Genomic DNA, 11,555 nt, shown 5'->3' with positions numbered 1-11,555 from the left:
ATTCGAGCCCTCGCTTATGATCAAGCCTCGAACCACTCTCAGCTCGAAGAAACTCTTGACCTGATCGAAGAAAGAAGGAACGAAGCTCAGTTTAAAAATGCTGCATACCAACAGCGAGCTACCCGGTACTTCAACAAAAGAGTTCGGGATCGAAAATTCGGCATGGGAGATTTGGTGCTAAGGCGTGTATTATTGGCGACATGGGATCCAGCAACTGGCGTGCTCGGGCCAAATTGGGAAGGACCCTACCAGATAGAGTCAGTCATCCGACCCGGCGTTTACAAGTTGGCGAGATTGGATGGAAGTCTAGTACCGCGAGCATGGAATGGCGAACACCTCCGACCTTACTATCAATAGTATAGGAAGGGTGTTGCCTGTAACCATGCTTGTTTATCTGTACTATTTTTCTATTTTTGGATTTTGTCAAATAAAGGTTGATTTCGTTTAATATGTTGTATTTTTTGCAATCTCTCTTAATTTAAAAACCTATGGTCACACTCATAGGATATTAAGGGGGCATTAGTGGTACATATACCATCAGGTTGAAAAATAAAATAGCATATACGAAACGCATACAAGCATTTGGCCATAACCAAAGGCGCGAACTAAGATAGTTTGGTTATAACCAAACTATCAAAAACATACAAGTGTTTGGATATAACCAAATGCGCGAGCTAAGATAGTTTGGATATAACCAAACTATCAAAAAAAAAAACATACAAGTGTTTGGACGTAACCAAATACGTGAGCTAAGACAGTCTGGATATAACCAAACTGTCAAAAGTACACAAGTATTTGGAAATAACCAAATGCGCGAAATGAGATAAGTTTGGATATAACCAAGCTGGCAAAAAGATAAAATGTTTGGATGTAACCAAATATGCAAACTAGATTAAAATGTAACTGTATGGATTACAAACCTAACACGACCTTAATAGGTTTGGAACAAACCAGCTAAAACTAATCGGCAGTAAGTTGGAGCATAACCCACTTCGTATAAGCTGGGATTGAGGCTAGAGTATCTTGCAAACAATAGTTTCGACCTTATAACCCGGAGTGCTAACCGAGGACGAGAAAAAGTAACTAAAAGGTAAGATATAACTAAACCATTTGCATTACCCACCATACAAGTACTTTTGGGTGCATGGTTAAAGTAATATCTGACCTTGATAAATAACGAGATTGGAAGCGGATAATTCGAGCAAACTGTGCATGAATGCATTGAATCTCGAGCTTAAATCCAAACTATGTTTGTGTGATTAAACATGCATATATGCCTTTTTAATATAAAATGTGCAAAATATTTCAACTCGAGAAATGTAAAGCATATATATTAAAAGGAAGTAAAAAAGAAAGAAAAATTGTACCAGCCCCATGGGCATAAATTAAAAGAAAACAATTACAAAAAAAGGGACGCAGCCCCGAGGTATCATCTAAAGAGAAGGAGCAATCTCCTTGGCCTTCTCAGCATCAGCGTCCTCCCCAGCTCCCTCTGCGTCATCCCGAGCAGCCTCCTCCTCATTAAGCCGAGCCTGCCATTTGGCCATGAGTTTCGCTTCAAGATGGCCTAAGAAGCTGGTATCGAGGTCGACATTGTTGGCCCAAATTCTGTACATGGCCAGGTCGACCGCCCGATCCTTTTTTTTTCCTTAAACTCTTCAAGAAGATGAGCCTTTTCACCCTCAATGATCTCAAAAGTGGCGGCCTTATCTTCTTCGAGCTTGGCATTGACCCCCTTGAGCCGAGCATTCTCCTTCTCAAGCTCTGCGAGCCTGGTGTTCTGCTTCTCAAGCTCGGATATCTTGTCCTTAAGCTCCTCGGCTCCTGCCTCAACCTTTGCCTTCGTTGTCTTGAGCTCATCACTCAGTTTGAGCTGAAGATCTTTCACCTCCAGAGCATGGGACTTGATCGAGTGGATCTCATTATTCAGTTTATAGTTGAGCTGAGCAGAGACAGCAAAAGCCTGACTTACAAAGAAATCAACATTAGCATATGGACCGTCTATAAATACAGCTAGTAGCGAGAAAATAAAAGTTATCGTGGCAGTAATCTTGACACTCTTCTCGTAAAGTATGTTGCAGTCTCGAGCATTGTTCAAAAACTGCCAATGAGGAGCGTCAAAACCGCTAATGCTCTGACCCACTCGAGACAGAATGTCCGAGCCTAGCATAGCCTCATGGGGTCCAACAGCATTGCCAACTACATACTCATCAACGTGGGTAGAAACTGACAACTTGCGGGTTAAGGAAGCCGAGGGTTTTCTCGGAGGTGGGCCGAGCGTTGAGCGAACCATGATGGGAGGTTGGGGCTCGACCATAGTGGATGCCTTGAACTGTGGAGTCGGCTCAACAGCGGAGCTCGTGGCAGGCGGGGCTGGTGGAGGAGGTGTCTTTTCAGTCCTCTTAAGGACCTTGGCGGGCCGGTCGATCTTTCGCGACCCTCTGGGACGCTTACTCCTCTTGGCTCCGCCACTCTCAAGGATGTTGTCGAGATCAGAATCCAACTTGCCTACACAGTTACACCGCAATATGAGTTATCAAAAAATAAAGTGACTCAGCATCATGGGATAAAAAGACAAGTGGAGAGAAACCTAACTAGAACTCTCCCCCGACCTTGAGCTCGGCGACCACGAAATTCCCCCATCTTCAGAAGAGGCAGGGGGAGTACCTTCCCTACAGGTGGACGTCAACCTCGAAAGGTCCGCATAGTCATTGGTCCCATATTGGATGACTATTCCATTCCATACCTCGTTCAGGCTATACATGGTGTCGTATTTCCCGAGCCAGCTATCGAACCTATGAACCCGTTCATCTACCCAATACCATACATAAAATGGTTCCTATCGTCCTCACACAATACTAACCTATCGGGTTTATGCTTTAGTAGGGAAGGGGACCACATATTCGATCTTAGGATGATTGTACCTTGCTCATCTGAGCCCGAGCTTGAGGCCTCGTCATTGGCCTCGTTCCCTGATTGTGGACTCCTTTGACGAACTAGAGGCAGAGGCCTCGTATCTCTCCTTGGGGGGAGGTTTCCCATTGGCAGAGGCACGAGCTCCCACCGGTCGTATTTTTTATTGGACCAGTCTGATGTAGACTGGTCCTCTCTTAAGAGCCCACAAGCCCAGAGCTTATCTTCATGCAGGAGGTATGAAAGGGATCTCCTGCTGTATGGGAGTTGGAACAGAGTCTCTCGGTGCTCCTTCATCTCATCAGTGGGAGTAGGGCGATGGTAGTTGGCTAGAAAGTTAAGCACATTTTAGCTAAGCACGAGCCTAAAGCAAAGTTCGAGCATAAAAAGAAGGAAGTTGAGATACTTACGAATCCGTCTGAACGAGTAGTATCGAGACGGGGCTAGGCCATCTGTCTAGAAGAAGGCCTTCTTGAAGTCAGGAGGGTGATTGGGAAGATCCTTGAACACCTTCTTCTCCTTAGGGTAGCTCGAAAGATAGTAGAAGTCGTCCCCTCCCCGAGCTCGGGAGGGATTGCTTTTCAAACAAAAGAGATACAGGATCTCCTTTGGTGATGGTCCTTCCCACTTTAGCTCATGGTACAGCGACCTCAGGGCAGACAGAACCCTGTAAGAGTTGGTGTTGAGCTGGAAGGGGGCCAACCCAACAAAATCTGTGAAGTCCTTGAAAAAAGACTTCAAGGGCATTACCGCCCCTGCCTTCATGTGCTCCTGGCTCCAAGCTGCGTATCTCAGCTTGTTATCAGGATTTCCATCTCCTGGAGCGCGGCAGCTTCGCTCGTGGGAGGTCGGGGCTCGACACCTTAGCGAGCCTGATAGTCCTATACCATGAAAGGCCAGGATATTGGTTATCTGGCCTAGTGACGAAACCGAGCTCCAATAATGCTCGGCCTCGAAAAATTCCCTCCTCGGCTGTGAGGTAGAGGGTTCCCCCATCAGTGAAAACTGAAGATCACCTGGCTTGAAAGCAATTGTCACTTTAAACGAAGGGTCGAGTGGAATCGGCCTAGGCTCGTTGTTTGGATCTGGATGCAAGGCGGCCCTTAGTCTTTTCCTTTTCCCTTCTTCGACCTCGTCTATCTGACGTCGGAAGTGATCTCGAGTGTCTTCTTGCTCACGCCTCAGTTCGTGTTCCCGAATTAAACGTTGATTGCGAGTGAAAGGAGATTCTGAGCTCGGAGTTATTGGCGAATAAGGAATTGCGAACTTTAACCCCCACCACTTTCCCGAATTCTGCGACATCTTACAAGAAAGTAAAAGGGTGAGGGCCAAGCAATCAAGAAGTACAGAGATAAATAGCACCTAAGCTCGAATGATCGAGGTTACAAGGCAAGCTTGATCCAAAGGAGACGAGACCAGTCCCAGAGCGTGTGTTCCACCGAAGGATAGAAAGGTGAATTTGTCATGGGAAATCCTGAAATATTAGGAAAGAAAGGTGGCAGTTATTGAAAATGTGATATTTTTGGGAATCGTGCATTCCTTAAAGGCAAACCCTAATTTTGTACCCGATATCTTCATGTGCAAGATACAGTTTCTAAAATTTGAAAACCCAAACAAGGAACTACTTTTGGACCCTTTTTCGCAGAAGCTGGATTTGAGTCTAATCCTAGTGTGATTAAACTAGTGATTTGATAAATGGGACGAGAATAAATCCTAATGCCCACGGTGTAACAGAAGTATAAGCATGCATAAAAAAAAATGTATATACGTAACGCAAAGAAGCCATGAATAGATACTTACACAGTGTGATCGACGAAAATAGAGAAATGGATGATTGTATGAGCGGTTGCAAGTGCGATCTCACTGAGTCAAAAAGTCCAACGTGGATTTGTCTTCTCGGTTTGGAGAACATGCAAGAAGTGGGCAATGAGTTTTCTGGTTTTCTTTTCTTTCCTTTTTTCTCTCTGATGGACGTGAAAAGAAAAGAGGAAGAAGACGACTGGGGGCTTATTTATAAGCCCGTGGGAATACAAAGGGTTGGATTGATCTGGGCCATTGGCCAGATTCCATATCGGATCAAGTGGCTAGGAGCCCGTGAGGTGATAGTACCCAAAAGGATGGCAGGCGGATAGGCGTGGGCAGGTTTCCAAGGTACTCAAGTACATTGAGTGAGCAATATGCAACTGACACGTGTCAATACTCGAGTATGTCTGATGGAACGGTTCCCGATGAAAGTAGTTCAAAAGTTTCATTCTCATAGGATTCGAACTAATACTTTTGAGGGGGCAAAATGTTACACCCAGATTTCGAGGCTTGAGGTTGTGACCTCGAAAACTGAATTCGTCAGGTGTGAGCTCGCAATATCTAAAGTGAACTTGCAATATCTAAAGTGCATGTTCGTGGTACTGGTGCCAAACCTCAAAGCAAGGTGGCAACCTCGAAGATATGTAACCTCGGAGTTCTTTCTAAGCTTGAAAGACGTAGCATCGGAGTATATCCATTGTCAGGTGTCTCAGATCAAGTAGCCCGAGCTTGGTATGGGTATGAGCTCGGAATGTGACAACCTCGGTGATATTTACCCGCTCCGAGATGGTCTTGGGGAAAGTTATACAGCTCGTAATTTACCTAGAGACCTGGACTGACTTGATGCTGACTTCGAACGACTTAGTGAGCCATCTGATGAGACGCAATCCATGCATTCAAAAGATATTTATTGTTGTAACTTCCCTACATTAAGGGATATTAACTAGTCTGTTATATGTCTCCTGGTCTTCAGGAGATGTTTCCTTGTATATAGGAGTTACAGAATTTAATGTCATTATTCCCATTAATGAAGAGGGGTATCTTCCCGAAGTATGTGGGAACGAACTCTGAAAAACCTCTATAAATAGAGAGGTCATGAACACTTGAAGAGGACCGAATTTTTGTTATCTTGAGAGAATTTCTGGAGAATTCATCCCTGAAGGAATTCCAGAAAACTCCAAAGTCCTAATAAAAAAGACTCGTGGACTAGGCAGAGTTAACTGCTGAACCACATAAAAAACCCTCATTGTTCTACTGTATTAATCATCTTTGCCATAGTTTTTATTGTTTATGTGCTCTACATTTTAAGTTGACAAAAAACGGCGTCAACACTTATATTAAATATTATTATAATAATGATATTTTATAATGTTTAAATTTATATTAATATAATTAATAAATATATATTTTTAATTAGTTTTAAAAGTATATTATGTTAAATATTTAAAATATTTCATCAAAGTTAAAAAAAAACGATTAAAATAAAAAATTTATGCTGTCTACACATTTTTTATAAAAAGAGATATACACATATTTTAGACATGATGATTTTACTTGAAAATCTGTTTATTCATTAATACCCTAACTATGAGGATAGGATATTAATTACTGGCGGTAAATAATACATAAACATGTACCCCAAATCGGGGATCAAGTTGTGTATAGGTACAAAGATTATCCTACTTATTCGATTAATATGAATATATATGATTTTCAAATATTTTAAAAATACATTAAAATAATTTATTTTAAAATTACCTATCATATTAATGTATAAAATTTAAATATATTATTAAAATTAAAATTTATGCATTATTATAAAAAATATGTAAAAATAAATTTAAAAAATATTAGTATATCTTTTATTTTATTTTTTGACAAAAAAGTATTAGACATCTTCAATAAATACTTAATCTCCTTTAAAAAAAAAAAAATACTCAATTTAAAATTGTAACAAATATTATTAGTATAAAATAAACTGTATAGTATACTTATATAAATTAGAACTTAGCTATTACCATTTAATTTTCTAAGTATAAGATTTACTTAATATGAATATAAATTTTACTTTTATATTGTAAATTATAGAAGATTTTGATAATTATGTATTTAGATGAGTTTAGACTTTACATGGTATATGACTTTAGACTTTGATAATTATAATTATATATATTTTAATTTTTTTTATAAAAGTTTAATAAGTAGGATTACGTATCCTATGATTGTTAGGCCAAGGTAATACCCTTATTATCTTAGGATATGTAGAGTAGAATATGTATATTTTTATTTTATTTTTTACAATAGGGTAGTTGAATATACATATACTCTACCTATATCCTATCTACTATCATTTTTAATAAATTGAGCTTTTATACTACAATAAATTCTAATATCCATTTATGATAGTAAGAATAACAAATGCATTAGGACTAGACTATAGTGGCGAGTGTAGGGAGAGTTATTGTTGACGTCTTTTTCGTAAACTTAATTATGTAGAGTAATAAATAATGATTTAGAAAAAATAGAAGAAATCAGACATTTTTAACGTAATTCAGCAGTTAAAATCTGCCTACGTCCACGAGTCACTATTATCATGAACACTCTGTAAAAGCTTTGGATGAAAGCAATTTGGCAGAGTCTCTTCTCAGTACAAAATTGTGCTTGAATACAAATGACATAGTCCATGCTATTTATAGACCTAGCTGTAGGAATATCTTTCCCCCAATTCAAGAAAGTTACAATCAAATGTTTAAATTAAAATAAATATTTGAATTAATCATACAAATCAACTGCATTAATTAAATAACGATCCCATAAAGATAGGGATTCATTACACGGTGTTGACCAATCCCAAAGAAATAGGGATTTCCCAACATCTTTTCCGTGTGGTAAACGCATTATTGAGCTCAAACATTGCTTCAATGTGCTTTCGAGATCACTCATAGCTTCAAGCTCATCATTCCAATTATTGCCTTCTTCTCACTCACGAAATCGATCAAACTCGTCCCTCGGAGAAGGTTGGTATCTTCGGGCCTGCAACTTATGCTCGAACACAAATAACGGATTTGGAATTGTTTGACAGTTTGTAAAAGTGTATTGCTAACACTTGTTATTTCCGAGCTTACTCTTTTCGAGACTACATTTCGAGGCTATTTGTTTAATATCGAAATTTGAGAGTAACATTTTTCCCCCTCAAAAGTGTTGGTTCGAATCATCTGAAAAGAAAACTTTTGAACTTCACTATCAAAAAACATGCCCACCTACCACGCTCGAGTGTGAACATGTGTTCCTAGGGGATTGCATACCGAAAGTACTCGGGTACTCTTTTCTCTGTGCACGTCCCTTCCTATTCCCTTTTTGGTGCAAAGTTTTGAAATCGAACGTGGTCCTCGGATCACATTTTAACCCAAATCAAGGGCTCAGATTTTTCTGTGAATCTCACATCTTTGCATATTTAAACCACTTTTTCACCTTCTACCTCTTCACTTTGCTTTTTAATTTTTAGAAAAGAAAACACGAACTAGAGCTCTCAACTCTTTGCATGTTGTCCAAGCCAAATAAGCAACGCAATTTCAACACCTTCGACTCTGTGGGATTGTTTCTGCTTCCAATTTTCCAGTCAACAATCTCTACATTCCCAAGATCAACCTTGTGTAAGTCCTTAAATCTTGCTTTTTCTGTATATCACATTTTTTTTCCTTTTGGGCTTTTATACGTAAGAAAACTCTTATGATCCTTACTACGTTCTTGAAATTTTCTTTGTAAGAGGTATTTTTTTTATTTGTATAGATTTTTAGTGATCTGAAATATGTTTAGGCAAAAGATTTGATGAAAATTGATAAAAATGGAACCTCTTTTAGGTTATGGGGTAATAGCTTATAGGTTTCGTGTAGCTTAACAAAAAATATTTCAAATTAGGGTTTTAATGCACGTATCCCGATAATATCTCCTTTCGGGGTAATTGCCCATTTCTTCCTAGAAATCTGAGATTCCCAAAACTAGAAGTAACCGCCCCACTCTCGCGTGGGTTTGCTCTCGATGCCCCAAATTTTTTATAGCTCGGTCTTGGCATTTGAGACATTCTCGCTATTTCAAGCCTTCATGCTTAATTAATTCGTTCTTGTTATCTCGAGCTTACAAACTTGAGTTATCAAGCTTTAATTCTTCCCACTCTTTTAAATAATGGGCCCTCACCTTTTTCTTTCTTGTTAGATGTCACAGTCTTCAGAGAATCGGTGGGGGCCCAAGCTTGCGATCCCTTACCACCCACCGTCTCCTCAACCTGAGTCACCATTTTCTAAAAACCAACGACTGATCTGGGAACACAAAGAACGTCTCGAACGGGAAGATATTCGAGCCCACTTTCGACGTCAGATCGACGAGGTCGAAGAGGGAAAAAGAAAGAGGCTTCAATTTGCTGTGTATCCAGACCCAGACCCCGAGATCCGACCAATTCTGCTAGACCCCAAGTGTAGGGTCACAATTGCCTTTTTCCTAGGCGAACTTTCTTTTGAATTCATGGATAGTACATTGGACCGGCCAACCACACACACCATGTAACGTCCCAAAATTACCTAATAAAGCTTGGGGCCTTGATTAGAGGGCCGGGATGACAATATATGGAATTATGTATTTAATTGTTATATTAATTGTAATTATGTGGATTATATGATAATATGATTAAATGCGCATATTTAGGGGTATTAAATATGCATGTGGGCCCGCTTCTTATTAGAAGGGCGACTTTGGTAATTTGGCATGTTGCGGGCATAATTGTGTATTTATGTGCATATATATGATATATGTGAGAGACCACATTATTATGTGGGTTGTTTTGGGATACTCGGCACAAGGCGATCCGAAGGAGCAAGTTAGCGGGAAAGTCACAACGGGACCCGATACCCGACTCGGGGCGAGTCAAGGGGTATTTTTGGTAATAGATATTTATTTGAGTTATTGGGTTATAAAAATAAATAATTGGAGATATATTTGAAGTTAGAGAGTTTAGGTGGGAATATTGGGGAAATTTAGCATTTTTCCCTCTGGGACGTTTTCGGTACCTCGAGCCTTGGGATTAACTTAAGTAACTTAAGTTAGATAAGACAAACAAAAAGAAACACTTAGAACACTACCTAAACCTACCCTCCCTCCTTCCCCTTCACGTTTCTCTCAAGATTTCCTAAGCTAACCTTTGAACTAAGGCGAAATTTGGGCTAGGACCACTTGAATTGAAGTTAAGAATTTGGGAAAGAACTCAATAGCAATTTGGTGGATTTATTCTTTAGTAAAGGTGAGCTCTTAGCTATGGTTAAGCATTTAAATTCTGTAAATTTCTGGCTATTTTAAGGTGTTTTTGAGCCTTTGAGTTTCAAAGATTGAATTGGTAAAGTAGTGAGTTTTCGGACTAGTTTCCTATTGGGTTTTGTTGCTAGGAACATATTAGGGTAATTGGGATAATTGAATTATGTTTTGGGGTGAAATTTGGTATGGTTAGGATTGAATTTGGCTGCTGGAAATGGAGGATTTTCTGGGTTCGTGGGGCCAAGTCGCGACTCAGCCTGAGCCATGCACCAGGGGAGGCCTCTGCCTTGGGGGCGCACCGCGACTTGAGAGGCCAAGTCACGGCCTGTGCCTCTAGACAGAGAGGAGGGAGAGGATGGTCAGGGGGCGCGTCGTGTCACGGGCTGACATTTTGACAGCGGAAATGCCCGTGCAACACCTTGACTCCTCTGAGCCAAGGTCAGCCTTCCAACCATTCGAATAACAATGGGCACATTTTTCGCGCGACCGTGTGCCTCTGCACACTTCCGTCTCTCGAACAACTCTCGCGGAGTCATGCTCTCAAGCATCTTTGAGTGCAATCATGCATCAAGGCTATCTAGCCAAGACACTCACACTGTCAATAGGTTCACACTATTACAAGGAAAATCCCAACACCGATGCTCACCCAAACATTCGCAAGTCAAGGTAGCATGTGTGGCTAAGAGCCCACACCAAGCTGACGTGTCAACACCTCCCAACATGTACCATTCGATACTATCCGATTAGTTCACGTCACAGACCAAGGACTCCCATACATCCATGGTCCAGTCCTCAAGGCACCATACCATCGTGTATGTTGGCAGGCCCTCGAGACTGGCTGCTAGACTAGTAGCACACACTGGACCTCTGTCCTACTCAAGCATAGTGCACCCTCCAATGCTTGCATGCTAACAAGTCCCACGAATGACTTCCCGTGCCATCTCGTGTCGAGATTCGTGGCCATGGCGCACCACGACATCTCTCGAAGGTTTGGGCCACGTTCCATGCAAGCGGCATCCCAGCAAGCCAAGCCATAAACCTCTGGCAGCACACTTCGATGCACTACTGGGGCGGCCCGGTAATGTCCATGAGCACTCCTACTCATGGAGACATATGAGTCCCCTCGTGGTCCTCATATGCCTGCCCTACTAGTCCTCCCAACTAGTAGTAGCTCACTTGACGCACCTGCGCCAAAGGGTGGTGGAGAGCTGACACCAGGTACTCCCCCTACAAAGAGCCTTCTAAGCTTTTAGCCTTCTACCAGGACCATATATGATTTTTGCTTGGGAGACATATTTGGCTTCCAGCTCGCCAATTCTCTGAATCTCCCAAATCCGATCATACCATTGCGTTCATTGACCCTTCAATATGGAACCTACCAAGTCCCGTCCATTTCCGGGCAATATTGAAGATATTTACGAAAATGCCACTGCCATACAAACTAGGCATCAGCATGCTCACCAGCCTGCACCCTCGCATGCGCACCTGACCGAGCGCCATCCTAGCTTGTAACATGCCATCAAGGCCGGCATGTTACA

Source organism: Humulus lupulus, chromosome 9 (assembly GCF_963169125.1).
Source record: "Humulus lupulus chromosome 9, drHumLupu1.1, whole genome shotgun sequence".
Classification (NCBI taxonomy): Eukaryota; Viridiplantae; Streptophyta; class Magnoliopsida; order Rosales; family Cannabaceae; genus Humulus; species Humulus lupulus.
The sequence above is the reverse complement of the archived record's forward strand: the minus strand, read 5'-3'. Positions refer to the sequence as shown.